The sequence below is a fragment of the Hylobates moloch genome, unplaced genomic scaffold (assembly GCF_009828535.3).
Source record: "Hylobates moloch isolate HMO894 unplaced genomic scaffold, HMol_V3 SCAFFOLD_4, whole genome shotgun sequence".
In the NCBI taxonomy this organism is placed as follows: domain Eukaryota; kingdom Metazoa; phylum Chordata; class Mammalia; order Primates; family Hylobatidae; genus Hylobates; species Hylobates moloch.
In genome coordinates this window covers 34,047,415-34,073,377 of record NW_026652279.1, presented here as the reverse complement: position 1 = coordinate 34,073,377, position 25,963 = coordinate 34,047,415, and the positions used below count along the sequence as shown (strand labels likewise).

Genomic DNA, 25,963 nt, shown 5'->3' with positions numbered 1-25,963 from the left:
TATAGCAGAAATTAAATCTACAATGGAAAATTTGTAAAGTGTAGTAGAGGAAACTTCTCACAAAGCAGAACAAAAAGCAATTATATGGAAAATTAGAGAAAGAGAAATTGAGGCCAAGAGGTCCAACATTTGAATAATAGGAGTTGGTCAATGGCTAAACAGAGAAAACAGAGGGAAATAAATTATCCATAAAGTAAATTAAAAATTTTTCCCCAAACTGAAGTCATCAGATTGAAAGGATATACAAATGCCAAGGACAAAGGATGAAAAGGGACCCAGACTAAGGCACATCATTGTGACATTACAGAACATTGGGGAAAAAATAAAAGGCCGTAAAAGTTCCTAAAGAGAAAAAACAATAGTTTTACACAAAGTGCCAAGAATCAGACTTCTGAATGATGACACTGGGAGCTAGAAGAAAATGAAGCAAATGCTATCTAAATTTCTATGGGAAAATTACTTTCCACCTACGATTCTATGCCTGCTGAACTATTAAATGTGAGGGCACATTTTCAGATATACAGTGCCTCCAAAATTTTGTATCCTGTGTGCCCTTTTATCAGGACATGTTTCACCAAAAATGAACATATAAACCAAAAAAGATAGATGTAGGACCCAAGAACAGAATTAAACATAATAGAGAGAAAAGGAAATCAGTGGATGATATTGAGGGGAGATTCAAGAAGCTGCACAGCAGGCCGTAAGAGTGGCCAGAATAGAACGGAGCCGGTCAAAGGGCTCTGTGAGAGATGCCTTCAAGATTCCAGCATTTGGAGAAGAGCAGTGAAAACTAGCAAAAACAAAATGAGAGAAAACAGTAAGTCGTGCAGAAAAGGAAAAGTACGCCACACAGTCCATCTGTGAATAGCATTTATAACAATATCATAATAAACATACTTGATACTGAGCTGACCAAAATCATGCCTTAACTGTACTGGAAAATGTGGAAACAGACCATAGGTAGATAGGGTAGGAATGTGAGAGAAAGCCAAGTCCGCATTCTTCACAGTGGAAGTAAGAGCTAATGCCTTCATCTGACAAAGCAAGAGGCAGAAGTAATATAAAAAGTGTTATTTATAGAGACCATGGTCAGTGCCAGCAGAATCAGCCGGAGAGAGAAGCAGTGAATGGGGAGCAGGTCAGGGAACAACTGTTTTTAAGGAATAAGATTTGTAAAGCAGCTCTTTAAATCATGCAAATGTGTAACTAATAAAACAAAACCTAAATTTAAAATATGTAAATATAGTGCATATAGTAGAAGAATAACAAGAGAGTATTAAGAAAAATATGAACAAGTGAGTCTTTTGGGAGATAATTTTCCGTGGGTCTCAAGTGTTTCTGCATGTCTTAGGAGCAGAAGTACTGACTGCTTTTGTTCTGGACTATTTCTTCAAGCATCTTTGATAGCACACAGCCTTAGAAGATATAGTAAGTATCTCCACAGCAAAGAGCAGGCATGCTCACTGGTCATTATGAAAAATTCAGGTTCCCTAAGCTCAGCATTTCTCTCCAGTAATGCAACCCATTGATTGTACAGGTGTCAGCTGGCACTCTTCATATTGCCCTGTGAGAATAGGTCAAAAAACTGGCATAATAATTGGCATAAAAATGCTGATATACTAGTTGCTACTATTGCTATAACACTGTCTTTCATCTCTGACCTAGAAGTCTTATGTCTTCTATTAGCATCCATGAAACTGTAGCAAGCTTACTTATAAAATCCCAGACTCTTTGCAGTTCTTGACAGAGTCCTGGAACTCACCAGGAGGCTTTGTTCTCCACCTCCAACACAGAATGAGGGAGCCAGTATTGTGTTTCAAAAAGGTCAGAGCTCATAACACCAATCCTTCACAAACTCTTACAAAATATACAAGAGGGAAGAATTCCAAACTCATTATTTGAGGCCAGTGTTACTCTGATATCAAAACTAGGCAAAGACATTGCAAGAAAACTATAGGTTAGTAGCCTTTATGAATATAGATGCAAAAATCTACAAAAGAATACTAGCAAACTGAATCCAGCAACATGCAAAAAGAATTATACACCATGTTCGAGAAGGATTTATCCCAGAAATGAAAAGTTGGCTTACCATTTGAAAATGAATCAATGTGTGGGAGGAGGGAGAGCATCAGGAAGAATAGCTAATGGATGCTGTGCTTAATACCTAGGTGATGGGTTGATCTGTGCAGCACACCACTATGGCACACATTTACCTATGTAACAAACTTGCACATCCTGCATATATACCTCGGAACTTAAAATAAAAGTTGAAGGAAAAAAAAAAGAAAACGAATCAATGTAATACGCCATATTAGTAGAATAAAGGGAAAAAACAGGATTATTATCTCAATAGATGCAAAGAAAAAAAATAGATGCACCCTTTCATGATATAGATACTTAACAAACTGGAAATAGAAAGTAACTTCCTCAGCCTGATAAAGGGTATTTATGAAAAATCTACAGCTAACATCATACTTAATGGTAAAAGACTGAAAGTGTCCCCCCTAAAATCAGGAACAAGACATGAATGCCTACTCTTGCCACTTCTATTCAGCATTATACTGGAGGTTCTAATCAGTAAAATTACGGAAGAAAAAGAAATATAAAGCACCCATATTGGAAAGTAATAACTAATTGCATATGACATAATATTTTTTTTAGAAAATCTTAAGGAATTATTTTAAAAAGCTACTAAAGCTAATAGACAGGTTCAACAAGGGTGCAGGACATAAGACCATATGCCAAAAAATTGTATTTCTATACACTTACAATGAACAATTAAAAAATGAAATTAAGAAAACAATTCTATTTACAATATCATCAAAAAGAATAAAATACTTAGGAGTAAATTTAACAAAAAAGTACAGGATTTGTACACTGAAAACTGCAAGACATCATTAAAAGGAATTAAAATTCTATATAAATGGTAAGATATTACATACAAAAATTGATAGGATGATCCTAAAATCTATATGGAAATGTCAGAGACCCAGAAAAGCCAAAATGATCTTGTAAAAGAACAAAGATGAAAGACCCACACTTCCTAATTCGGAAGCTTTACTTCAAAGCTATAGTAGTCAAGACCATGTGGTACCGGTATAATGATAGACAAAACATATTGATCAGTAGAATAGACTTGAGAGTTCAGAAATAATCCCTCCATTTCAGTCAACTGATTTTCAACAAGGCTGCCAAGACAAGTAAGTGAGGAAAGGATCCTTTTTTCAACAAATGGTGCAGGAATAATTGGATATCCACATGAAAAATAATGAAGTTGGAATCCTGCCTCACACCATGCACAAAAAGGAACCCAAAGTAGATTAAAAACCTAAACATACAACCTAAAACTGTAAAATTCTTAGAAGAAAATGTAGGCATAAATCTTGAATTAGGTGATGGTTTCTTAGAAATACCAAAAGCACACATACCAAAAAAAAAAAAGATAAATTGTACATCAAAAATCAAAACATTTGTGCTTCAAAGAGCAACAACAAGAACATGAAAAGACAACCCACAGGATGAGAGAAAATAATTGCAAATCGTATCTGGTAAGAGACTTGCATCTAAAATATGTAAAGAAATCTTATAACTCAATAATAAAAAGATAACATATTTTTAATGGACAAAGGAACAGAATAGACATTTGTCCAGAGAATATAAACAGATGATCTAGTGCTCAACATCATTAGCCATTAAGGAAATGCAAATTTAAACTATGATGAGATACACTTCATACCCACAAGGATGACTACAATGAAAAAAAGATAGATAATAACAAGTGTTGACAAGGTTTGGAGAAATCAAAACCACCATACTGGTTGCTGGTGATAATATAAAATAATGCAGCTGCTCTGGAAAAGTCTGGCAGTTCCTCAAGAGGTTAACACAGAGTTGCCATATGATGCAGCAATCCCACTCCTAGGTATATATACAAGAGAAATGAAAATATATGCCCACCCTTGTACATGAATGTTCACAGCAGCAGCATTCGTCTCAGCCAAAAAGTGGAAACAACCCAAGTGTCCATCCACAGATGGATAGATAAGTAAAATACACAAATAAGTAAAATACCGTCTATTTAAACAGTGGAATATCATTTGGCAATAAAAAGGAATGAAATACTAACAGATGCTACAACATAGATGAACCTTGAAAGCATTATGCTAAGTGAAAGAAGGCAATCACAAAAGACCACATATCACATGATTCCATTTATATGAAATGTCCAGAAAAGGCAGATGGATAGATGCAGAAAGTAGATTTGTGATGGCCAGAAACTGGAGAAAGGGTGAATGGGTAGTGACTGCTAATGGGCAGAGGATTTATTTTGGGAGTGATGAAAATGTTCTGAAATTAGATAGTGGTGATGGTTGCACAACTCTGTGAATATACTAAAAAACCATTTTATTATACATTTTCAAGGGGTGAATTTTATGACATATGAACTATACCTCAATAAAGCTGTTGTTAAGGTGAAAAAGTCAGAACTCTTTCTCTTATCTCCTCACAGTAATCAGCTTGGTGTTTGACACTAATGAGGAGATAAGCTGAACCACCCATGGTGAGGGTGGTTGGAGGCAGGTTCCTTGAGTGAAAGAGGCAGAAATGGCCCATTCCAGAGACAGAATTAGGCTTCCTGAGACAGAAAAGACAGTGGTGGCAGATGACACCTAGTGGCAGGAAACTATTCCCTGCTATAAGAACATCCAAGGGATGACAACACTGTGGCCTTAGGTACCTGCAAAAGATTCTTGTGTTTGGCATGCAGAAATCCTGCCTTTTAAGGGACCCTGTGGGCTTGGATAGAGGGCATCTTGGTGATAATCATAATGAACTGAATACCGAAGAGCCACTCTCATGTTTTCTAGCTCAAGTGTGCCCTCAGGATTCTTGTATATCTCACAAAGAGGGTTGCTCCCAGAGGGCTCAGCCTTCTCCCTGCTGACAAAGCCCCCACTTTGGCTCTTGTTCCAGCTGTTGGCCCTTTGAGACTCAACTGTATATTCCTGCCAGGCTCTGGTTTCTGTCTGTTTCCCCGACTCTGGTGCAGGGTCCCCTCATTCCCTACTATGGCAGCCCATCGGTACACACTTGTTTGCTACCTGTGGCTGTCTTCCCTTCCTCCAGGATGGCAGGGATGCTCAGAGAGCAGGCTGAGGGAGCAGGGAGGCCTCCTGTTTCTCCACTTCAACTCTACACTGGCTGCCAGTGGGACCTGCTGTGGGCAGGGGGATTTCTTCCCAGAGTCCAGGCTAAGTCCCTTCTGCCTTCAACCCATCTGAGTCATTTTCATCATCTTCTTTGGCTAACTTCTAGGGGACCCAAACAACATTTTCACCTTAGTACCAGCCCCTCCAAATCTTCCTTCCTTCACCCAGGACTGGAAAGACTCTCTACCTCCTCTATCTGTCTAGCAAGAACTTCCCTCAAATCACTCCTCTGCCTCCTCTAGTTTAGCCTTGTGGCACAGTCTTAATGGTGAAAAGCCTGTTGAGGACAAATCTGAATTATCAGAAAGAGAAAATGCACTGGGAAGTACTTCAAAAATGAATTATTTTACTAACCAACGCAGATTAAAATTGACAGCTGACAGTTACCTGGTTACCCTGTGCTAGGGAAAATTCTAAGCACTTTGCATGTGTTAATTTATTTGATTCTCTCAACAGCCTGCAACTATTATTTCCCTTATTTTAAAGGTGCAGAAACTGAAGCCATCTAAAGAAGTCAAACAGAGGGTAAATGTTGAATTTGGGATTCAAAGTTAGATAGTCTGGCCCCAAAGTCTATATTTTTAGCAGTAGGCTAAACTGTCTCTCCATACCAGACAAATCAAATCAGAATATTTGGTTATGCGCCTGGGCAACAATATTTTTTAAAAGTCTTCAGATTTTTCTAACATGCAGTCAGGGTTAACAGCCACTGCACTGGCTGATGTCTGTTGGGTTTTCATTCAACAAACCTTTATTGAATGCCTTTCTAGGTAGTAAGCCCATGTTAAACCCCAAAACACACATACAAACATGTTTGGTTCCAGCCCTAACAGAGCTCATTGAGGGCAAAATAAGGAATTTGCTGTATTGTTGGATGATGGACTCAGCTAGCTACTTAGAATGTAGTTGTGCTTCTTCAAGAAATAGCTGATTCTAGGTTTGGAGCACAGAAATTGCAAGGTAAGGTTCGGATATCCTGTTACACCAGAAAGCAGGTACATTGTCAAAGACTTAAGGGAGTCATGAAAAGACAGAGAAACCAGCCTAAAAGGGCAGTCACTGGCCAGATTTAAAATAATTCAAACATCGAAAATCATAATTGACTATAATTGACTGAAACACATTGAATCAAAAGCCAGGTAATAAATGTAGAAGTCATGATAGAAGGATAGCCAAGATTCTAATTTGTATAATAATTGATTCAGTCAGAAATCATCAATGGATGCTAAAAGCATCGGTTGAAAGGTTATAAAGGACAGGATAGTCACATGGCACTGAAGACCTATTACCTGATAAATCACAGACTAATTACAACATGAAAAAATATGTACTTTTACAATGGAGAAATTGGATGGCCACCGCTGTAACCAAATAATCATCATTAATAATGATATAATTTGATAGTATTTGCTTCCTATATCATTCAGTATAGAGTCTTCTCATGTCACCACCACCACCAAAATACTTGTGTCTAATCAAACCTCTATGTTTTACCTCCAGTTTATAGGGAATAGAGGAAGAACAAAGTAAACAACCCTATGAGGAGATAGGTGAATTCAGCATGTGGGACATTCTATGAGAAAACTGACCCTGACTCAAAAAAATTAATGTCACGGGGGAAAAAACTCAAGATGGGGGCCTTCCTAAATGAAAGGAGACCAGAGAGACATAATAACAAAGTATAATGTGTGAAGGTCGGTTGGATGATGGTTTGAAAATAACAGCTATTTAGTTATTCTGGGGACAACTGGGGAAATTAGAATATGAACAGGATTTTATTCAATTTTATAGAATTAATGTTATTTTTTCTTAGGTATGACAATGGTTTGTGATTATGTAAAGGAATTTCCTCATCCTTAGAAGAAGTATGCTGAGTATTTAAGAGTGAAGTATTATGCCTGTAATTGATTTTTCAAGGTTTCAGAAAACAAAAAGTATGTGTGTGTATGGGGTGGGGACATAAAGCTAATAAGGCAAAATACTAACCATTATTGACTCTAGATGCAGAATACACTGGTATTCAGTGTACTATTCTTTCACCTTTTCTGTGTGTTTGAAATTTCTCAAAATAAAAAACCGATAAAAGAACAAAGCTTTGGTAGACACTAGCTATGGTGGCCACTATGCTACAAGTCTGTTTTATCCTAGCACTAATGACTACAGAGAAAAAGATGGTATGATGGAAGTGGTTTGTTTTACCTTTGGCATCCCCGTGCCCCCCAGCCCCACCCTGGAGAAATTGTACTGAACTTGTGATATCCTGGAGGAGGGTTACTATTTTCATTTTCAACTTCATATCTGTCCTACAATATATATCATATACCCATACCTACATACACTGTCTATATCATGTATATATAAAACATTTCTATTTCCACAAGGAATGGAGACATCTTACGGAACCGGCATAGACAGAATAAAACTAAAAACATGCTTAGCAGTAAGTGCAGAGAGCAATTATATCAACAAACCTAAGCTAAGAAACATTTCCAGAATTTGGCCCAGCTTCCTAGCCACCAAAGCAAAGAAAGAAAACTGATGGGTTTTGAAGCCCTTGCGGGAAGCATCTGAATCTTTGCTTCTGCTGCTTTCTCCTCCTAAGTCTGCCTCATGCTTTCCTTTCTCTTCTGACTGTGTTCTTCCCAGGGGCCTCCACGATACGGAAACGGGGCTCCACAGCCATCGGTTTCATCCTGTACCATCACTCCAGCCTGACAGCATTGCTCTCCCTAGATGCCAGAGCAGCAGACTGTGAACAGGTTTCTGTATGGGCCATCAGGAAGGGAATGTCCTTCAACTGACAGGAACCTCCTGTCCCTTAAGAGTGAGAAGCTAAGATCCCATCCCCAAATCCTGGAGCCTCACCACATTCATTCACAACCTGATTGCTCAGGGACAAGTTCCCTGTTTCATACATCTGACCTGTTCTTTCTCCTCCAGACCACTTGGCTTTATTTTCCAATTAAGTTTCCAAGTATAAAAATAATCATCTGGCCAGGCACAGTGGCTCACACCTGTAATCCCAGAACTTTGGGAGGCCAAGGCTGGGGGAACACGAGGTCAGGAGATCGAGACCATCCTGGCTAACATGGTGAAACCCCATCTCTACTAAAAATACAAAAAAATTAGCCGGGCATGGTGGCGGGTGCCTGTAGTCTCAGCTACTCGGGAGGCAGGAGAATGGCGTGAACCTGGGAGGCAGAGCTTGCAATAAGCCAAGATCGCCCCACTGCACTCCAGCCTGGGTGACAGAGCGAGACTCCATCTCAAAATAAATAAAAAAATAAATAATCTCTGTTAGTTTGAGTTCCCCCAAAGCATACCTTGAAACAAGGCTTTGAGTGCAAATAGTTTTTTGATGAGGAGGTGCTTCCAGGAGGCTACTAAGAGGGGAGAAGAGAGTAAGATGGGAAAGGAGGGGCGCCAGGAGAGCAGTGTGACCTGACAGGTTACCACTGTGGGCCACTGAGAGTCAGTCCCACTGAGAAATTCAGGGAGGCAGTGTAGAACACACCTCGCAGTTGTCTCATCCAAAGGGTGAAGGATCTGGAGGTGTTTATCCTCAGACTAACTTCCTATCTGACCCCCTGGAGCTAAGAGAAAATCCTCAGGCAAAGAGTAGCAGATGGATGTAGTCAGCCTGTTCTGGAACAGGGATCACAGAGGAGATATGGCTGACATCTGGTATGTCAGCTGATTCTTCTGACAGTCTCTTCTATGGCACCCTAACCACCCACCTTTAAGTAAAGAAGGCTTATTACTTTTAACCAAGAAGATACACGTGACATCAGGAGCACTGTGTGGGTCAGCAAAGACAGATTCAGCTTGCAGTGATAGCAGACTGTCATTGTCCCACCTTGCACCAGCTTCTTCTTACCACGTAGTCATTGGTTCTCCTTTTCCTAGAATGCATCCAAGAATAGGAACTCAGTCTCTGTGCTCTGTGCTAAGCTGACATGCAGATCTGTAGATCCCTAAAGTTTTATATGTTTTATAAGTTTTTGCAAATTTGAAAAATTGACAGTGATTTGTTAGCATGAGATAGAATTTTCTCTCTGAACTCTATCAAGCTAGGAAAGGCTAAAGAGGTCTGCTGTTGGCTTTGGACTTTAGGCAGCATTGGACTTTAAGCCTGGCATTGGTTACTGCTGCTTGCAACATTGACATTACGGCAACCATGAGAGAATAGAATCTTGGTGAACTCTTTCCTCGTTTAAACTTTGTATTTGAAATAATTTTAAACTTACAGAAAAGTTACAAAAAAGAAAATGGTATAATGAATACCCAGATTCACCTAGTGCTAATATTTTTCCTAATTTGCATTATTTAACATTTGCTCAATCATGCAATACCCATACATATAGACAGATACATAATTTTGTTTTGACCATATGCGAGTAAGTTGCATACATCATACAATTTACACCTAAATACCCAGTGTGTAGAATCTGAATATTTTCTTACATAAACACGGATAGCTAACAATTTTAGGAATTTTAACATTGATTCCATATTTTTATTTATTCTACTCTTAGTCTTCTGATTTTTTCAGTTGACCTAGTAATGTTCTTTTTGTAGCACCTTTTCTCTCCATGCCAGTCTAAGATCAAGTATTGTGCTTGTTGACATGTCTTCTCAGTTTTCTTAAATCTGGAACATTTCGACACATCTTTTTTTTTTTCTTTTTACAACATTAACATGTTTAATTAGCACAATTTCCCCCTTTTAGAATAAAATCTTCCTCTCTTGAGGTCTATCCGATATTCCTGGTGATTAAATTCAGGTTATACATTCCTGGCTGGAATATTACATAACTAATATATGTCCATCTCAGGACATCACATCTGGAAGCAAACTGTGTCTCTCTGCCCCTTGCTGGCAAAGTTCATTTTAATTACCTAGTCAAGATATGGTCTAATTTCATTACCGTGTAGTTACTATTTTTCCTTTGCAAATGGTAGAATATGTGGAAGAGATCCTGTAAAACCATGCAGTTTACTTTTTGCACTTAAGTTGTCTCCCAGAAATCTTTTCCATGTTAGGTAGTAGAGGCTGTCCTTATTCATGGACCTCTGTTCTTTTTGTGTGTATTAGTTTGTTACACTTTTAATTAATTTATTTTTAACTTTTAGGTTCAGGGGTACATGTGCAGGTTTGTTATATAGGTAAATTGTGTGTCACAGGAGTTTGGTGTACAGATTATTTCATCATCTAGTTTCTTGATCCTCATCCTCCTCACCCTCCTCCCACCCTCCACCCTTAAGTAGGCCCCAGTGTCTGTTGTTCCCTTCTTTGTGTCCATGTGTACTCAATGTTTAGCTCTCACTTATAAGTGAGAATATGCAGTATTTGGTTTTCTGTCCCTGTGTTACTTCACTTAGGATAATGATCTCCAGCTCCAACCATGTTGCTGCAAATGACATGATATTCCTTTTTATGGCAGCATAGTATTCCATGGTGTCTACCACAGTTTCTTTATCTGGTCTAGCATTGATGGCATTTAGGTTGATTCCAGGTCTTTGCTATTGTGAATAGTTCTGCCGTGAAAATACACACGCATGTGTCTTTATGGTACAACAATTTATGTTCCTTTGGGTATATCCCCAATAATGGGATTGCTGGGTCGAATGACAGTTCTGTTTTAAGTTCTTTGAGAAAGTGCCAAACTGCTTTCCACAATGGCTGAACTAGTTTATATTCCCACCAGCAGTGTATAAGCATTCCTTTTTCTCTGCAACCTTGCCAGCATCTGTTTTCACTTTTTAATAATAGCCGTTATGACTGGTGTGAGATACTATCTCATTGTGGTTTTAATTTGTCTTTCTCTAATGATTAGTGATATTAAGCATTTTTAATATGTTTGTTGGACATGTGTATGTCTTCTTTTGAAAAGTGTCTGTTCGTATCCTTTGCCCACTTTTTAATGGGGTTGTTTGGTTTTTGCTTGTTAATTTATTTAAGTTCCTTATAGATTCTGGATATTAGACCTTTGTCGATGCATACGTTGCAAATACTTTCTCCCATTCTGTAGGTTGTTTGTTTACTCTGTTGATAGTTTCTTTTGCTGTGCAGAAGCTCTTTAGTTTAATTGGGTCTCATTTGTCAATTTTTATTTTAGTTGCAATTGCTTTTGGCATCTTTGTCATGAAATTTTTGCCGGAGTCTATGTCCAGAATGGTATTTCCTAGGTTATCATCCAGAGTTTTTATAGTTTTAGGCTATACATTTAAGTCTTTAATCCATCTTGAGTTGATTTTTGTATATGGTGTAAGGAAGGGGTCCAGTTTCAATATTCTGCATATGGCTAGCCAGCTATCCCAGCTCCATTAATTGAATAGAGAGTCCTTTTCCCATTGCTTCTTTTTGTCAACCTTGTTGAAGATCAGATGGTTGTAGGTGTTCAGCATTATTTCTGAGCTCTCTATTCTATTCCATTACGACCTCTGTTCTTTACCTTTTGCTGAGACAACTTCCCAACATCTCTTTGGGCCAAAAACTAGGGCCGTTCCCTGATTTTAACAACAGACTGGAATACTGGGTTCTAGTCAGGATAGTTAGCACACTCCACCCTGTCTGTCCCACTAAAGGCAATTAAATCCCCTGGCCAGATGCATGGAGCAGCAATCTGAGAACTCTGAAAAGTAAATGGTAGTGGGGAGATTGGGGAAGGAAGTCAGAACTTGAAATACTGCCAAATCAACAGTAATTGTCTCATTTTTTTCCCCCTGATATCTCCTGGCCTGGATTCAAAGACAGCCTGAAGCCTGGAACTTCAGACCAAGTATGGACAGAAACTCTAAGAAAACCCTCTTTTTCTGTTCCAAGGAGGAAGAAACAGGGCTCCTATGGGTCAGACAGGGGGAATTTTTTCTTTCTTCTTTTTTTCATTCTTTACCCCACCCCCTTCCCAAGCCCCCAGGCACTCCCAGGTGGTAGCAGCAGCAGGGGTTGGGCTGGCCCCCTTTTCTCTGACCAAGGAAACTTCGGTCCCAAGAGTCTGAGTAAAGTCCCCATTGCTTTTCCATCTTGGTCTACTGGCCACGTCACCTTGGAGGCATGCATGTTCATAGAAAGTGGGCAGCAGAACAGAGAATCCAAAGCTCCAGTTCTTTAGCCAGAAGGCCAGGAAGGGGCATAAGGATGTTCCTGGAATCAGGAAAATGTGAGGAAGATTGCAGACAGGAGGGAGCTCAAGAAAGTGATCTCATAAAGTTGGACGTGAGCTCCTGGGCCTCACACACATGATTTAGCCCTAAACTGTCTACCAAAGCCTTTGAAAACTGAGCTGACATTGGAAACATAGCCCACAGAAGATAGCCAGGAACTTGTGGCCTATCTAACTGGGTCAGTTGTTGATTTTCTGCTAATACAAATAAACAAAAAAATCAACATTTTCCACAGTATTTAAACAAGACCTAGAATAATATGGTATAATATTCAAAATGCCTAGCATATAATCCAAAATTACTTGACTTACCAGGAACCAAGAAAATATCAGATCATACAAGAGAGAAGACAATCAACAGATACTAACCCCAAGATGGTACAGATTTTGAAATAACTAGGCAGAGACTTCAAAGCAGTCTCTAAGACTTACTGCTCCAGGAACTAAGAGTGAACACTTTTGAAAAGGATAAAGGCCAGGCGCGGTGGCTCACACCTCTAATCCCAGCACTTTGGGAGGCCAAGACAGGCAGATCACCTGCCTGTGGTCAGGAGTTCAAGACTACCCTGGCCAACATAGTGAAACCCCACATCTACTAAAAATACAAAAATTAGTCAGGCGTAGTGGTGCACACCTGTAGTCCCAGCTACTCGTGAGGCTGAGGCAGGAGAATTGCTTGAACCCAGGAGGTGGAGATTGCAGTGAGCCGAGATCATGCCATTGCACTCCAGCTTGGGCGACAGAGCAAGACTCCATCTCAAAAAAATAAAAAAATAAAAAGACCAGGCGCAATGGCTCACCCCTGTAATCCCAGCACTTTGGGAGGCCGAGGCAGGTGGATCACAAGGTCAGGAGATCAAGACCAGCCTGGCCAACATGGTTAAACCCTGTCTCTACTTAAAATACAAAAAATTAGCTGGGCATGGTGGTACACACCTGTAATCCCAGCTACTTGGGAGGCTGAGGCAGGAGAATCGCTTGAATCCAGGAGGCAGAGGTTGCAGTGACCCAAGATCACTCCATTGCACTCCAGAGTGGGGGACAAGAGCAAGACTTCGTCTCAAAAAAAAAAAAAGAAAGGGATATAAAGTCTCAGTTTCAATAGAAAAATCAGTCTCCGCAGGAAATAGAAGTTGTGTTTTAAAAAAAGGAAAAACCAAATGGAAATTTTAGAACTGAAAAAGAAAATAACTGAGATTTTTAAATGCTGAATGGGCTCAATAGCACAATGGAGATGGCAAGGAAGAGCAAGTGCATTTGAAGACAGATAAATCAAAATTACCCAATCTAAATAACAAAGAGAAAAAAATTTAAATACCATTTGACCCAGCCATCCCATTACTGGGTATATACCCAAAGGATTATAAATCATGCTGCTATAAAGACACATGCACACGTATGTTTATGGCGGCACTACTCACAACAGCAAAGACTTGGAACCACCCTAAATGTCTAACAACCATAGACTGGATTAAGAAAATGTGGCACATATACACCATGGAATACTATGCAGCCATAAAAAATGATGAGTTCATATCCTTTGTAGGGACATGGATGAATCTGGAAACCACCATTCTCAGCAAACTATCACAAGGACAAAAAACCAAACACCGCATGTTCTCACTCATAGATGGGAATTGAACAATGAGAACACATGGACACAGGAAGGGGAACATCACACACCGGGGACTGTTGTGGGGTGGGGGGAGGGGGGATGGATAGCATTAGGAGATATACCTAATGCTAAATGCCGAGTTAATGGGTGCAGCACACCAACATGGCACATGTATACATATGTAACAAATTTGTATGTTGTGCACATGTACCCTAAAACTTAAAGTATAATAATAATAAAATAAAAAATAAAAATAAATAAAAAATTAAAAAAAAAGTGAACATAGCTCAGGGATAATACCAAAAAGTCTAATATTGATGTCTTCATATCCCAGAGGGAGAGGAGAAGGAATATGGGTGCAGAAAAAAAATTAGAAGAAATAATGGCTGAAACTTGCCAAATTTGATGAAAGACATAAATTTATAGATTTAAAAAGCCCACAAAACTAAAAACAGAATAAACTTGGAAAAACCCACATACAAATACATTATAATCAACCAAAGATTAAAAAAAAAAATTCTTGAAAGAAGCCAGAGAAAAGCAAAAGATAACAATGAGGGAACAATTATTAGAATGACTGGATTTCTCAAACCATGCAGGCACGAAGGCCGTGGAACAGAATTTTTAAAGCATTAATTAAAAGAACTGTCTAGATTCTATATCTGGCAAAAATATCCTTCAGAATGAGAGCAAAATTAAGATAAGATATTCTTAGATGAAGAAAAACTAAGATAATTTATTCCCAGCAACCTACTCATAAAGAGAAAGCTAAAGAAATTCTTCAGATGGAAAGCAAATGATACTATAGAGAAACCTGGAACCTCAGGAGTCGAGGGAAAGAAACAGAAAAGACAAATACCTGGGTAAATATAATGGACTGTTTTTCTTGTCTTCAGTTCTCTAGAATATGTATGACTGTTCATAGCAAAAATGTTGACATTTTCTAGTGGTATTTTCAATGCATGTTTATGTTATACAGCAAGGGTCATTTCCTTGGGCCATGTTTGTGACAACAATTACAATGTAGAGAGGGAGGGTAAGGGACTTATGTGGTGGAAAGAGTCACACATTCCACTTGAAGTGATAAAACGTTATACCAAAGTAGTCTGTTAAAAGTTAAGTATGTATATTATGCTTTGAGCAACTACTAAGAAAATCCCTATAGAAGGAAGTATAGTCAAAAACTCAAATTAAAATGGAATATTTAAAATAGATAATCCAAAAAGAAGGCAAGAAAGAGAAAACAAAGGGAAAAAAATTTTTTTTTGAAATGGAGTCTTGCTCTGTCGTCCAAGCTGGAATGCAGTGGTGCGAACTCAGCTCACTGCAACCTCCACCTCCCAGGTTCAAGCAATTCTCCTGTCTCAGCTTCCCAAGTAGCTGGGATTACCGTGCCACCACCCCCGGTTAGTTTTTGTATTTTTAGTAGAGACAGGATTTCACCATATTGGCCAGTCTAGTCTCAAACTCCTGACCTCGTGATCCACCTGCCTCGGCCTCCCAAAGTGCGGGAATTACAGGCCGTGGGGAATTTCCCACCGTGTCCAGCTGGGAAAAATTGTTTGGATAATAAAATAGTAGACCTAAGTCCAAATTTATAAATATTTATTAAATATAATGGTCTAAACCAGGGGTTGGCAAACAATAGCTCACAGGTGAATTTTTGTAAATAAAATATATAAATAAAATTTTATTTATAATATTATTAAAAATAAATATTTTTATAAATTTTATTGGAAAACACCTACACCCATTCACTTGCATCTGGAGTCTAAACAAATTAATTAAAAGACAAAGACTGTCGCAATGGATAAAGAACCAGACCCAACTATATACTGTCTACAAGAAATCAAATTTAAATAGAATGCCATACGTAGGTTAAAAGTAAAAGTGGTGGAAAGACATATAATGCATAAACTAATCAAAAGGACAATGGAGTGGCTGTATTAATATCAGGTAAAGTAAATTACCAGGAGTAAGAAGGAACATTCCATAATGATAAAACGATTAATTTGCTTAGAAGATAGAGCCATGCTAAATGTATCTGCACCTAACAAAAAGCCTCAATAGGCCGGGAGCAGTGGCTCACGCTTGTAATCCCAGCACTTTGGGAGGCAGAGGCGGGCGGATCACGAGGTCAGGAGATCGAGACCACGGTGAAACCCCGTCTCTACTAAAAATACAAAAAAATTAGCCGGGCGTGGTGGCGGGCGCCTGTAGTCCCAGCTACTCGGAGAGGCTGAGGCAGGAGAATGGCGTGAACCCGGGAGGCGGAGCTTGCAGTGAGCCGAGATTGCGCCACTGCACTCCAGCCTGGGCGACAGAGCGAGACTCCGTCTCAAAAAAAAAAAAAAAGCCTCAATATACATGAAACTAAAACTGATAGAATGGAAAAGAGAAGAAATTAACAAACTCATATATATAGTTGGAGATTTCAATGTTCTTCTTTCATTAAACAATAGAATAAGTAGCCAGAAAACCAACAAGGACATAGAAGAACTGAACACCACCACCAACCAACTAGATCTTACTGACATTCATAGAAGCCTTCATCCAACAACAGCAGAAGACACATTCTTTTCAACAGCACACAGAATAGTCATCAAGATAGACCATATTTTAGTTATAAACCAAATCTTAAATTCTTAAAAGAATTAAAACCACAAAAAATATGCTTCCTGACCATAATGGCATTAAACTTGAAATCAAATACAGAATGATAATAGGAAGATACTCGGAAATTAAACAACACATTTCTAATAATGCATACGCCAAAGAGGAAGTTTCAAGGGAAATTAGAAAATATTTTGAACTAAGCAAAAACAAAAATAGAATAAAGGTCTCGGGTCAACAATCTGAGCTTCTACCATAAGAAACTAGATAAAAAAGAGAAACATAGATCCAAAGCAAGTGAAGAAAGGAAATAATAAAGATAACAGCAGAAATTAAAAACAAAGGAACAATTGAGAACATAAATGAGCCAAAACTGGTTTTTCTAAAAGAACAACAAAATAAACCTCTAGCCAAACTGAAAATGACAAAAGTAGAAAAGACACAAATTGCCAATAATCAGGAATGAAAGAAAGAGTATTATTACAGCCCTCACAGATATCAGCAGGCTAATAAGGGGAATCTTACAAACAACTCTGGGTAAATTTCACAGCTAAGATAAAATGGACAAATTCCTCAAGGCCATGAAGTACCAAAACACCTATGAAGAACAAATGATGTTGAAACATTTGGACATCCATATGCAAAAAAAGAACCATAGCCTATACCTCACACCTTATATAAAAACTAACTCATAATGGATTTAAATATAACATAAAACTTTAAAAGTTCTAGAAGGTAACATAGAAGAAAATCTTCATGACGTTAGATTAGGCAAATTGTTCTAACATGTGACACTGAAAGCGTGATCCATAAAGGAAAAATGGACAAATTGAACTTCATCAAAATGAAAAACTTTTGCTGTGCAAAAGACAGTTGAGAATGAAAAGAATAGCTGCAGACTCTGAAAAAATATTGCAAACCACACATCCAACAGACTTCTATCCAGAACACAGAAAGAATTCTCAAAACTCAGCAGTAAGGAAACAAACACAGGAATGAATAAATGGGCAAAAGATTTGAGCAGACAGTTCACTAAAGAAGATACATAGATGTGAAATAAGATGTTCAACAACATTAGCCATTATAGAAATGCAAATTAAAATCCAATGAGATATCACTACACAATTACTCGAATGGCTAAGTGTTTTTAATACAACATGAAGAGCTGAGGAGACTGTGGAGCAACAAAAACTCTGTTATTACCAGTGGGAATGCAAAATGGTACAGCCACCCTGAAAAAGTTTCTGATTTCTTATGAAGTTCAAATATATTTACCACATGACTCAGCACATGGTATTAGTATTTACCCAAGAAAAAAAACTTATATTAACATGAAAACTTATACATGAATATTTACTGTAGCTCTATTTATAATTGCCAACATGGAAAACAATCCAAATGTCCTTAAACAGATGAATGGATAAACAAACTGTGGTACAACCATACAATGGAATACTACTCAGCAATAAAAAGGCACAGACTAGGGACTAATAAAACACCCACCGTGTGGACGAATATCAGAGACACTTCTGAGTCAAAGAAGTCAGACTCAAAAGTTTACATACTGCATTCTGTTTATATGGCTTTCCAGAAAAGGCGAAACTACAGGGACAGAGAATAGAGTTTCTTGGAAGAATGAAACTGATTGTGATAGTGGCTACACAAATCTACACATGTTTTAAACTCTTGCAACTGTAGACTCCCCAAAAAGTTAGTTTTACTGTATGTAAATTTTTAAAATAATAAAAAGCTGAGTGGACATACCCTCCTAGGTACTTAGAATGCCAATACCAGAATTTGTGTCTGCATACATACATTAGGCTGAGCATTTGAACCACACAGGTACACTACCACACTCTTCCAACATTGCTGGCCGAGGGCCTAACCCTTTATCAGATAATTTCATCTCACAGGCCTTCCACTTTTGCTTAAAGAAAGCTTAATGCATTTCCTAAAAAGGTCTAAGAACCATTTCCTGTTTTAACTCTTATATGTGACTTGATGCATAAACCACTCTATATGTCTTATAAATAAACCCAGAATAGTTAGAGTTCATTTATAATCCATTACATGAAATACCAATTATCCCTTAATAAAAGGTGACTTTACATATCCATTCTTTTAATTTGATAGAAATATAAAATCTGTGATTAATTAAATTCATACACAGAGAATGTTGCTATGCAACATTTTATAATGATGCTTGTATATGCTAAAGAAGAATAAAGAACGGTACTCCTCTGTTCCATTTCGTTTGCAGATAAGCAACTACATACACACAGACATTCATTTGTTTCTTTTTTGCCCACTTGGTGGATGATCAGCCTTCTCCACTGGCCAGGGCCATCTGCTGGTCATGCCCATTTGTGACACTCATAGTGCTCCCTTTTTTATTTGAGTCAGGGGCTGTTAAATTGCCCCTTTCACTTACAGGTAGCTCCTTCACCACTAGGGAGGGTAGGTACCACCCCTTACTCAAAGACAAGCCAACCAGCTGGGCAAGCCAAGTTAGCCTGGGGTCAGTTACTCATTGTATGGTTTATTATTTATTCATACACCCACTCATGCAAGACAGAATGAGATTCAGGATGGCTATCATGGGCCATCAAATCATCAACACAATAAGATCAAATACAACACACACAGCATCAAACACAGCCAGATATAAATGATGAAGGGAAAATAAAGACAGAAAAATAAGTTAAGCAAGACAGGGGTCAAGTTGGTATGTAAGTATGCCCCAAAGCTCTTATGCACTGGCCATATACGGACCACCAGTTTATCTCTGATCTCACTAGAGCCCAGAGCAAAAAGGAAAAGCATGTTCTGTTACAGATTTGCAGTATCCTCCAGGAAAGAACAAATCCCTTGTTAGAGGACACACATCTTTTAAACATGAGAGAAACTTCTCCCCATAGCCTCACATAGGGTAGTGGGAAATGTCCTCAATAATATTCCTAAAATAAATAAAATAGCAAGTTAGTATTTTACCAAAGAGCAAGTCAGAGGAAATCTACATGGGACGAAAAAGCACCCGACGGCTTCAGTTTTCTGAAAGTCTGAGTTCAAGGATGAAATTTAGACTAAAGCGTTGTTTCTCAAACTTGCCCACTCAAGTACCTCCAGCAACAGAGAGCGCCCCCTAAAGATCATGAACTGCGGCCCACGGCAGCCTACCATACACAGGGAATTTCTTTGACATCTTATTGTTTACCTCAAGAAAACATGTCAATTTCTTATTTACTCCATAATGTATCTGTGTCTGTTTTCCTACAAAACAGTGTTTTAAGTTGCTTACTATTGGGGTGGCAAGATGCAGGAGAGTTTCCTGACTGCCTTAATCAGTGCTTTAAGTGTGCCTGTTTTTGGAAAGTTAACTGAATTGAATGGTGCTAACACGGGTTCATCCTCCTGTTTCTTCTTCCTTGTTAGTAGATAATACCTCAAGAACCCAAACTCACATAAATAGGTGCTACAAATACCAATCACTTTCTCCTAAAGTGATTTATTCATACACCCACTTATGCATGACAGAATGAGATTCAAGATGGCTTATCATGGGCCATCACATCATCAACACAGTAAGATCAAATACAACACACATAGCATCAAACACAGCCAGACAGAAATGAAAGTCAATCAGGAAACAAGATGAAGTGAAAATAAAGACAGAAAAATAAGTTAAGCAAGATAGGGATAAAGTTGGTATGCTCTCCTAAAGTTGGCCTGCTCTCCTGAAGCACAGCTTTAGGAGCTCTGCTAGGGTGAAAACTTAGGAGAGCACCAAGAATGACCCCAAGAAGATACACAAAGTCTTCAGGCTATTCTTGGTGAAATGTTGACATGTGTGTTCTTCCTGAGAGTTCATCTCTGGGGCCATAGGAGAGATCTGCCAACTAGCACACTCTCATTCACAGTTTAGAAAACTCTCTGATGAGCTTCTTTACTTTGCATTAATGCGATGATTTTCATCCCCTGTAAATAAGAGATTTCTAAGAAAGATGTGATATGCATACATGGTTTTTAAAAAAACCTCCCTAATAAACACTGAAACGAACAAATTATTGCAGAAAATCTATCTACTCTGAAATTTTAAAAGATCCAGCCTGCGTTAATTTGAATAAGGACACTGAAAGCCTTCATCCAACTAAAACAAAAGCAAAACCCAGCCATGGCAATAGTAAAAGATGAACTCCAAGACAGGTGCAGTGAATGAGATGGGGAAGGCTACTTCACCTCAGTAGGAAGATAATCGAGAAGATGTCACAGTTGTACCAGACACCTGTCACTGTTTGGGCCACCCGTTGTCCAAGCCCTCTCCCTTTACAGTGGATGCAGTGCCCTGATCCTACTGGAAGGCCGGAAGAGGGGCCTTCCTCAGCTACCCTCTGACAGACAGTCCCAGTGTTGTGCCAAGCAGCTTCTCACTCCAGGACCCAGAGGGGACAGCAGTGTGTCCAGCAGTTGTGCCCACCAGCTGCAGCAGGCAGTGCAAAGGAGCAGTGGTGGCTCTCTGGCCAGATTGGGCCTCTAGCTCTCCTCAGTCTGGAGAAATGCATTCTTTCCAATAAATCCCCATTTTGCTAAAGCCGGCCAACATTGATTTCTGTTGTTACTATGAAGAACTCTGAAATAACAGGCATGATCCCTTGTGCATTTAACAACACAACTTTGAAATATATAAAGCAGAAACTATTGGAAACAGTAACATAAATGGATAAATCCGCAAAATTTGCATGGACTTTTTCAGAAATCCATGGATCAAATTGATTTTTTAAAACTAAAGCAAAAAGAGATCCAGAACTGAGCTGCCCAACACAACATAATGGTCAGCAGCCACTTACATCTATCTGAATTTCAACTTAAGCTAATTAAAATTAAATAAAATTTAAAAATCAGTGCCTCAGTCTCACTGGCCACATTTCAAATTACTCCACACCACATATGGGCAGTGGTTACTGTATTGGACAGCACAGATTACAGAACATTTCCCTCATCACAGTGAGTTCTCTTGGACAGCACTGGTATCAAGGATTTAAATAGCATAATTAGCAACTTAAATGTCATAGAAATATAGAATCCTCTGCCAAGCAAACAAAACCTATACCTTCCTTTTAAACACTTATAGAAAACACACATTGACTAACCATAAATTAGGGCAAAGGAAAATCTCAATATATTTCCCAAAATAGAAATTATAGAAGCAATATGTGCTGTCCATAATGCAATTAAATTAGAAGCATTCAGTGAAAGGGTAGTCAAGTGCACATGCGTGTACTAACACATACACTCAGCTGGAGATATTAAAACATTTTCCTAAATAAGTCTTGGGTTAAAGCAGAATTTAGGCCTGAGATTGCAAACTATGGAGAAATTTGAACTGCACCAGAAATTTTCTAAAAAGCGGTGCTCAGAAGAAATGTATAGCCTTAAGTGCACATATTAGAAGACATTGAAATACAAAAAAAAAGGAACTAAGCATCCATTTCAAGAAGATAGAACAAGAGAAGATAAAACAAGGTTGGTTCAAATTAATCTGTCTCTAGCACATTTCAAAGTTTTTGGTTTGAGGTAAGAGGTCTAACAGAATTCCCAAATTTGGCATTGCTAGTGTAATCATTGGGTTATTTTATTTTATTTTTTTTATTTTTTGAGATGGAGTCTCACTCTGTCGCGCAGGCTGGAATGTAGTGGTGCAATCTCAGCTCATTGCAACCTCTACCTCCTGGGTTCAAGTAATTCTCCTGCCTCAGCCTCCCGAATAGCTGGGACTACAGGTGGGCATTACCACACCCAGCTAATTTTTATATTTTTAGTAGAGACAGGGTTTCACCATGTTGGCCAGGCTAGTCTCAAACTCTTGACCTCAAGTGATCCGCCCACCTTGGCCTCCCTAAGTGCTGGGATTAGAGGTGTGAGCCGCTGTGCCTGGCCAAGTGTAGTTGTCTTTGATTGGATTATAATTCCATCCATAAACCACCCCTCTGTGGCCAGGAGGAATGCAGTACTCTGAGTCAGCCATTGGGTTATTTTAAATAAATTACATTGAAAGACATAAAACATTTCTCCCACTCCCAAAATTGAGAAATATATCATGCTGCATGATTAGAAAACTGTTAAGATGTTACCTTTCCCAATCTGATTTATAAATTTAATAAAAATCCAATCAAAATCATACAAATTCTGTTTTAGATGTTTGGTTGGTTTTCATTTTTAGAAATTTCACATTATATACCAAATTAGAAACAATAATACAATTAAGCCAATCTAACCACACCAAATTCAACAATTTTGCTGTTCTTATTTCCAAACATACTTTTTTTTCTTCTTTTTACTTTTCTTTACTGGAGTACTTTAAAACAAATCTAATAATCAGGCCAATTTATCCAAAAATACATTAATATCCATCTCTAACTGGATGGATATTTTAATATACCTACTGTGCCAAATTCACACCTAAAAAATGCACATAATCCCTTACTATTGTCTGATACACACCCCAGATTCTAGACTGTCTAAGATAGCTTGTTCCATGTGCTTCTTCAGAGACTGGTTCTGCCATGTATCAGCTGTCAATCCTGAGGCAAGTTAATTAGCTTTTCTGGACCTGTTACCTTTTCTACAAAATGGAGAAAATAATCAATCCTTCTCAGATGATTGTTCAAAAGACTAAATGAGATCATACATTTAAAGCACCTAATACTATCCAATAAATAGTCATTATTATTAACATAACCCATTCTGACATAAATAGAATTACTTCTAGAAACAGTTTATCCCACTTTTGATGTTGCTGAGATTGGTTAGTGGGTGCAAGTATATCTGGGGATTGAAGATTTATTGCATTAGGTTTTGGAGGAAAGAAATTCTGTAATCCAGTGTCCCGCCAGTTTTCCTCAAAAGTTCCCACTTTTTCTCCAGTGTGTTTGTGATACATACCCAGGTTTAAGAAAGATTGTCTTTTTGGCTGGGCACGGTGGCTCACACTTGTAATCCCAGCACTTTGGGAGGCTGAAGCAGGCGGATCACAAGGTCAGGAAATTGAGACCATCCTGGCCAATATGGTGAAACCCCATCTCTAATAAAAATACAAAAATTAGCTGGGAGTGGTGGTGGGTGCCTGTAAATATGTAGAAGAGCTGAACAACAAGGCCTAATGAACATGTGGAACACCACAGCCAACAGCTACAGGATATGCATCCTTTATGAGCACAAGCGGATCATTTCAAAAATTGACTTCCACATGCTGAAATGAGGCTGGGCACTTTACACACATTATCTTCTTTAATTACCATAAAATTGTTAAATAGGCGTCCAAGCTGGAAATCTTCCGTTTGTCCCTCCACACTCACCCCTACCCTTCCCCACCTCTCGCTGTGTCCTTCCAGGCTGGCCTCTATAGACAGCATTAATGGTTCCTTTCTCCTCTGGTTTCTGGATGGTTCAGTCAGCAGGAGGAAAGAGCAGGAAATTATCAGGTGAAAAGAAAGGAGAGTCAGGGTATATTGTAAAGATTTTAAATTTTCTGTATATTGTGATGTTTTGACATCTTAAGAGACCTCCCCAGGCTGACCAGTCCTTAAGGACAAGAAAGGGCTCTACCTGGAGCACGTCTTTGCTGTGCACATGAGCCAGCCCAGAGCCACACCTCCTCTGTCTGGCCCTGACACCCCGGGAGGCAGTGTGGCTCTGCCTCAGTCATCCCAGGGCCAGGCACCAGGCAACTAGAGACCACTCCTGTCCCCACACCCACTGAAATTATTCAAACCAGCCAGTCCTAAGGTGTCCAATCTCCCCTGCCTGGACTCTCCCGTGGCCTACACCTTCCCCTCAGTCCTGTCTTCTGCCTCCTGCCTCTGGGATCTGTGAGGATAAGAAACCTTGTTTTCTTGAGCCTCTCCCTTGCCTGCACCTGACTTTCACATAAAAAGATAGAAAATTCAGGGTATTTGCCCTCCCTGCTGCCTCCCTACTAAGGATGGCTGTGTCCATCTTTCTCTGCTCAAGCCAGGTGCTGCTCCCCAGACAGCTCCCCTGTCCCAGCTCCAGTGCTCACTCCCTCCCTCTCCTTCCAAGTCTAGGGACAGTGACAGCCCCTTGCTGTGATTAGTCCTGGGTACTGTGCCATCCCCCATAGGCCTTCCTAAGCCTGCTCACAGCGTTCTAAAGGTCCCTTGACTGAACTCTTCATGTTGCCCAGGTGGAGTGTGCTGTGTTTCCACAGGACCCCAGCTGAATGTGAGTATCCCTATCCCAAACACAAGCTCAGAGGGCAGCGCTAGCCCAGGGCCACAGCACTACAGCCGTGCCTCCTCTATGGGGGTGGAAATAGGGCAGTTTCAACCCTTGTTCGCATCATTGCTAAATCATTCGTATGACATTGGAATACTTTTTCAACTGGAGACAACGGCATGCCCTGTCAGAACTTCTTGAATAATTTTTGACTGAATTGCGAACGTGGCCTTTCTTCGTTTCTTAGAAATCAGGAACACTGTCTTCCATTTAAAGTATCTTTATTCAGTTGTTAATTAATTTTTGGTGCTTAAGTCCTGCTGTGGTTTGAGTTTGTTCTCTCTGAAACTCGTTGAAATTTGGTCCCCAGTGTGGCGGTGCTGGAGATGGGGCCTAGTGGGAGGTGTCTTGCCATGGATCCCTCATGAATAGATTAACATCCTCCCTTGGGGGTGAACTTGGGCTCTCATAAGAATGGATTAGCTCCTGGGAAAGGGGGCTGTTAAAAATAGTCTGGCAGCCAGGCTCGGTGGCTCACGCCTGTAATCCCAGCACTTTGGGAGGCTGAGGCAGGCAGATCACGAGGTCAGGAGTTCGAGACCAGCCTGACCAACATGATGAAACCCCATCTCTCCTAAAAATACAAAAATTAGCCAGGCATGGTGGCACATGCCCGTAATCCCAGCTACTCAGGAGGCTGAGGTGGGAGAATTGCTTGAACCCGGGCGGCGGAGGTTGCAGTGAGCAAGATTGCACCAGTGCACTAAAGCCTGAGTGACAGAGCAAGACTCCGTCTCAAAAAACAAAATAGTCTGGTTTTCTTGGTTTCTCTCTTTTATTCCTTCCCTGTCCCAGTGACTTCTTTGCAAACACCCACTCCCCTTCCATTTTCTGCCATGAGTTGAAACAGCCAAGTCCCCCACCAGATGCAGATCCCCAGTCTTGAACTTTCCAGCTACCAGAATCGTGAGCCAAGTAAATGTCTTTTCTTGATAAACTACCCAGTCCTGGGTATTCCGTTAACAGTAACAGCAAGTGGACTAAGACATCACCTTTTGGAGGAAGTTACTCAGTATGGTGCTAATGGCCTCTGAATTTAATACCCACATGAGATTTTTGTCTTCCCAC

At 39.4% G+C, this 25,963-nt stretch overlaps 1 protein-coding gene and 1 long non-coding RNA gene across 8 annotated transcripts in view; one reads left to right on the top strand and one right to left on the bottom strand.

The window, feature by feature from the left end:
• Nucleotides 1-25,963, bottom strand: part of LOC131383224 (uncharacterized) — a 146,562-nt gene that overhangs the window by 83,881 nt on the left and 36,718 nt on the right. The gene's annotated exons all lie outside the window — the stretch shown is intronic.
• The window catches only part of KBTBD12 (kelch repeat and BTB domain containing 12), a 72,214-nt gene that overhangs the window by 42,485 nt on the left and 3,766 nt on the right, over nucleotides 1-25,963 (top strand). The window lies entirely within an intron of this gene.